At 39.2% G+C, this 6000-nt stretch overlaps 1 protein-coding gene across 1 annotated transcript in view; it reads right to left on the reverse strand.

Moving 5' to 3' along the window:
* The window catches only part of LOC114242386 (cyclin-dependent kinase-like 4), a 29158-nt gene extending 23554 nt beyond the window's left edge, over positions 1 to 5604 (reverse strand). The window contains exon 1 of the mRNA XM_089737872.1: positions 5453 to 5604. The gene's annotated coding sequence lies outside the window, so the exon portion shown is untranslated. The remainder of the gene's footprint in view (positions 1 to 5452) is intronic.
* Positions 5605 to 6000: the final 396 nt, after the last annotated feature.

Below are 6000 nucleotides of genomic sequence, written 5' to 3' on the forward strand. Positions count from 1 at the left end.
ATTAATTTACCGTTGATATTAAATTCAGCTCACGTCACGCGAGCACCGCGATAATTCCATTTACTTCAACACGCCGAGTATGTATGAGTTACCTTTACAATATTTACGTAAAATTTACGTGCGTTTAATCGGTCCCACGGCGTGAGGTCAAGGTCAAACGACGGTGTCCATATTTTATTCGATTTATTCAAACACCAACCAAGGACGAAGCTAAAACGGTATTGTGTAAACATTAAATTTTTAAAGTCACATTATAATCAATCATTATTACGACATTATATATTATGTAGTAGGGCTTTGAAAAGAAAACACACGTGCTAAAGTTGAAACGAGCGAGGATAGACAGTCGCACGGAAGGCGGCTGACCACGACTTGGTTTTGACACTGGCATTGATGACGTTCAAAAACGATGGATGCCGGGTGTGCCATCGGCGTCAATAAAAAAAACTTTTATCATAATTTCATTACGTAAGATTATTAACCCACTGAGTTTCTCGCCGGATCTTCTCAATGGGTCGCAATTCCGATCCGGTAATAGACTCAGCGAAGCGCTACTCTCGCTAGGACCATTGTTAGCAATTCTTTCGGGTTGAGCCCGTGAGCTCACCTACCGATCCGCAAGAAGTTGGAATAGCTCCTTGACTACCCAAGATTAAGAAAGGCAATTTTAAAAAAAAAACTGGCCTACATATAAGTCTTCTTTTTCTCCACCTTATCCCACTAGGTGGGGTCGGCATAGCAAATTTTTCTCTTCAATTTCCTTCTTCTATCAGCCGTCATCTCAACACTCACTCCTGTCTCTCATATCGTCATTCACACACTCCATCCATATCTTGTTCGGTCAACCTCTCTCCCTCTACCTTGCACTACCATTTCCATACATCTCCTAGTCATATGCATCTCCTCTCTACCCATCACATGTCTATACCACGCCAACCGTCCGCTCTTTAATTTGTTGATATACTCATTCATTCTACCTACATTTAAGTATGTTCTACAAAACGATATCAAAGTATTTCGTGATGTTATGGTTGGCGGGAGCGATGCAGTACGCTCGCTAAGTATTATCGATTTATAATTTGTGACATCGCGATCGTCTCGCATCGAGACACGCGATATTATATCCTTAGACTGTGACCTAACCAAGACAATGATGAAAAAAAAATTCTCTTTTTTCCATCTCACATCACATAGTTTATTTATTTACAGGTTTGTCCCCGAATCCTGATTACGCTGGAGCCAGTCACCGTCGACGCCCTAGACACGTCCTTACGGATCCATCAGATCCAATAACCCTTGCAGTAGATGTCTTCAGCTCTAACACTAGGAGCAGGCTTACGGACCCCGTAAGTAGTAACCCTACTACCCTACTCGTCGAACTCTATGCCGAGTTCGACTTGCAAACCTAACCCATGATTCAGCCCGCCGGATATTCTTAGCGCGATTTCGATCCGGTAGTAGATTTATTCGCGAAGCAGATGCTCTCGAGTTGTTAGGTCTCCCTCGGAGGCGCTCGAGCAGCTGTTAGCAAATCCCAGCCAAAGCCAAATGCAATTTTTAAAACTCTCCATACGCTTGGTATCAGTAAAATGTTTGTGTACCGGGCTATTAATATGTGCAATGAGACCTCCTCTGTTTGTGACAGAAAAAGATCTGGCCGTCCACGTAGTGTTCGTACGAAAAAGGTGGTCAAAGCAGTAAGGGAAACAATTCGAAGAAATCCTGTCCGAAAGCAAAGATTTTATCTCGGGAGATGAAGATAGCACCTAGAACCATGTCGCGTATTTTAAAAGATGACTTAGGACTTGCAGCCTTTAAGAGACGTACTGGTCATTTCTTAACTGATAATTTAAAAGAGAATAGGGTGGTAAAATCGAAACAACTACTGAAGCGGTACGCAAAGGGAGGTCATAGAAATTTTTTGTTTACGGATGAGAATTTTTTTACAATTGAGCAACATTTTAACAAACAAAATGACCGTATTTATGCTCAAAGCTCTAAGGAAGCTTCCCAAATTAGTCGACAGAGTACAATGTGGGCACTATCCGACTTCAGTGATGGTTTGGCGGGGTATTAGCTATGAAGGAGTGACTGGGCCATACTTTTGTAAAAAAGGTATCAAAGCGTCGGTACAAGTGTATCAAGATACCATTCTTGAGAAGGTAGTCAAGCCCCTTAACAACACCATGTTCCTTCCAGCAAAACTCGGCGCCAGGTCATAAAGCTCGGTCTACGCAGTCTTGGTTGGAAACGAACGTTTCGGACTTCATCAGAGCTGAAGACTGGCCGTCGTCTAGTTCCGATCTTAATCCGCTGGATTATGATTTATGGTCAGTTTTAGAGAGTACGGCTTGCTCTAAGCGCCACGATAATTTGGAGTCCCTAAAACAATCCGTACGATTGGCAGTGAAAATTTTTCCCATGGAAAGAGCTTGCTCCTATTGATAATTGGCCTCAACGTTTAAAGGACTGACTGTATTGCAGCCAATGGAGACCACTTTAAATTGTTTTATATTTACGTATTAAACTAACACACTGTAAAAGTCATAAGTGTTATTCGCCATAGATTTTTTTTGTTTTCCTTTGTAACAGTATTTATGGTCAGACTAATTGTATATATAGACAAATTGCTGTTCGTTAGTCTCGCTAAAACTCGAGAGCAGCTGGACCGATTTGGCTGATTTTGGTCTTGAATTATTTGTGGAGGTCCAGAGAAGGTTTAAAAGGTGAATAAATATGAAAACACTCGGAATTAAATAAAAATAACAATTTTGTTTTCCCTTTGATGTGTCCCCCGTCGAACGGATTCCTTTTGTTTGTTTTAAATTTATTTTATACAAAATTTTAGGTATTTTATTTATTAATTGAGGCATTGCGAAGTCTGCCGGGTCAGCTATATAAAATAGATACTAGAGTATCTAAATTTTATCGTGACACAATTCATTGCGAGATGAAAAACAAGGGTCCACAACATTTCGTGACTTCCTCATTAGTTTTGTCTTCAGTGATCCATGGTTCGATGACCGATGGAGCTAGACCACCGTAGTCAAAAGAATTAGGAGCCTGGGTCTGTGTCAACTGGTTCTTTTCTCGTCCGTATCATTCGTCGCGAGTATTCTAGCTTGGGCCATTACATTTATGTACTAAATTGTTTTTTTCTCTAGAACTTTCTAGAACTTTTCTAAAGGTAAACTGATTATAATGACTTTTTATTTGAAAGCTGCTTCTCGTGTATTTTTTTTTATTGCGCAGATGGGTGGACGAGTTCAGAGCCCACCTGGTGTTAAGTGGTTACTGGAGCCCATTTTTATGAACATTTTGTATTATAGTAGTTATTTAATGTGTAATTGCACAAATGTATAAGTGAACTAGCTGTACCCGTCCGCTTCGCTGGGCATTTAAAATTAACATTATTATTTCTCACCCCCACAAAGATTCTCATCATTAACGCTCCCGCAACTGGTACAGGAAGTCCAACACTCATGTAAATATTAGTCTATCCATTAAGTACATGTATTTTCTACATGGATACCAAGTTTCAAGTCAATCGGATGCACGGCTCAGTAGTTCTAACGGAACATCCGTAAAAACCACTATAGATTTATATATTAGTATAGATAATAAAATAGAAATTATATATTAAAATAAAAACAGTTTTCGGGTTGGTAAAAACGTTTTTTTCCTTAATCAGATTTACCATCCAGCTATTTAATCCGACTGCGCTAAAGGTAGCCATATTTCACGTATTTACCGTCACGCGACTTCACCCTTGCATTTTTATTCCACCTCCTTGCCCCTTTCCCGACGTCCCAGTTCCATTGAATCGCTTAGTAAGCGTCACGTTTAAAATTTTATATGCTATGCCTATTTCTGCCGCAAAGCAGTCGCGTGTACCGCTTTGAAGGGATATAGCCGTTTTATAATTAAGGTACTGTTACACATGCTCTAAAATAGCATGTTAAAAAGCGTGCTATTGAGTATGCTCAATACGAGCATGCTTATGAACAGTTTTCATTTGCTAGCAATAGGCATGATAGTTTTAAGTATGCTATTTATTTATGTATTTTATGTATGTATTTGCATTATACCTGTTGCAAACGACTGATCGATACCAACATGCTCAATAAACAAACCTGTTTAGGCGCGCTTAAAGCACGCCCCATTCCACCCGCGCCGCAGGTAGCATGCTCAAAAATCGCACGCCCGTTGATTTTTAAGCAAACTCGAAATGAGCATGCTACTTTTGAGCAACATTCCGACGCAAATGCTACTAAGTAGCAACTGCTCAATAGAACTCATACTTTCATGCTTGAAATGAGCATGTGTAACAGTACCTTAACATACAGTTACACATGCTTATAAAATGTAATACTTATTAGCATGCGAGCATCGAGCATGCTCTTCAAACTGACACATTTGTTTTTGTTTAAAACCTGATCAGACGCGCTAAAAGCACGCTCCCTTCATCTCGCGCTGCAGATAGCACGCCAAAACCGACAATCAATTTTTAAAGAAACTAGAAATGAGCATGCTCATTATAAGCAATGTTTCAGCACACATGCTACTAAGCAGCAACCGCTCAGTAGTGGCTTTTATGCTAGTATTGAGCATGTACAACTGTACCTTTATACTAGTGTCAAGTTAAGTGACGTCATCCGCGTTGAATATAAATGCGATTCGATTACCACTTAAGCCAAGACGGACCATGAGCTCGTCCGCTCATCTAGAATACTAATCATGTCGAGTATTTTCTTCAGTTTTTGCGAGTCGTATCATCGTTTTAATCGAACCCGTCGCTTGCGACGAATGGCTCGGCGAGTAAACTAACCCACAGACACAGCCCACTGAGCTGTAGCCGGATCTTCTCAGTGGGTCGCGTTTCCGATTCGGTGATCTCACCGTGAGCTCACATAGCCTCTCAAGGCTATCAGTTTAGGTAGTAAAAAAAAACGAGTCGTGGTCTCATCTCGCATTTTTCATTGTGAATACATTATTTCCGATATTACTTTATAGTTGGAGGACGTATTCTTGTTCAAGCCTTTGAAAATATCTAATTAAGATTTAGATAAGCAAGCTAGATAAGCCAACAGTGAATTATGCGGATTGGCGTTTCGCTCGAGATATTTTCCTATTTCAACAATCTTAATAGCTTTGTATTTAAATAATAACTAATAGAAAATGTGGCAACGTTTTTTCCGTAAGGCCGTGTTTGTATAACGTTATTTTGGCGCAGAATATGATTATTGCAAAAAAAAGTTTTGAAGCAACATTGAATATTCGATTATATTTGAAAACCCTCACAAAAAACATTAGGCATATTAGTACCGTCATAGATTCATACATAAACTGATAGGACGAACCGACAGCCTCTGATTACGATCCCAAAAGATAAAAAAGCATGCACCAAACAAACGCATACAACAAAAATAAGTTACTGTAATGCAAAACTCACCACATTTTATCAATTTCAAAATAACTTTAAATATATTTAGAAAACTTTCAACTAATATAATATGATTTTTAAATTTTTCTCGTGCGAGATTCGTAGCTTCGTAGCAGAGTGCTACGCAGGGCGGCTTGCTACGCGGGCTCACCGACGCGGACTGATCATAGTCGGATGAATTAAACAAAGCATGCGTGATACCGTAGCTCGATTTCGCATGATAACTACTTATTATCGAATAATTTTTAAATTAATTTACTTAGCGAGTTTACGAGCTTAGAATTGCTTAAGACAGATATTTGTTCAATACTTGAACGCTACGATGTTTGTTTTGTTTTTAAATTGAACAATTTACTATGTTTTACCATTTTTATTAGGGAGAAAAATGTCCTAGGTTTTATGGTATGATTTGATAAAGAATAAGAAAGTTTTTACGGGATCCCAAGAAAACTACATAAAAACTAGTAAATTAGCATAAACGCCACATTTTCCTTAAGTGTCGATTGGGCGTGTGTGCCGTCTTGCTTAAAATAAGTAGAGTTTAGTTACAATTGTTG

This window comes from Bombyx mandarina, chromosome 03 (genome assembly GCF_030267445.1).
Source record: "Bombyx mandarina strain Sakado chromosome 03, ASM3026744v2".
NCBI classification, from domain to species: Eukaryota; Metazoa; Arthropoda; class Insecta; order Lepidoptera; family Bombycidae; genus Bombyx; species Bombyx mandarina.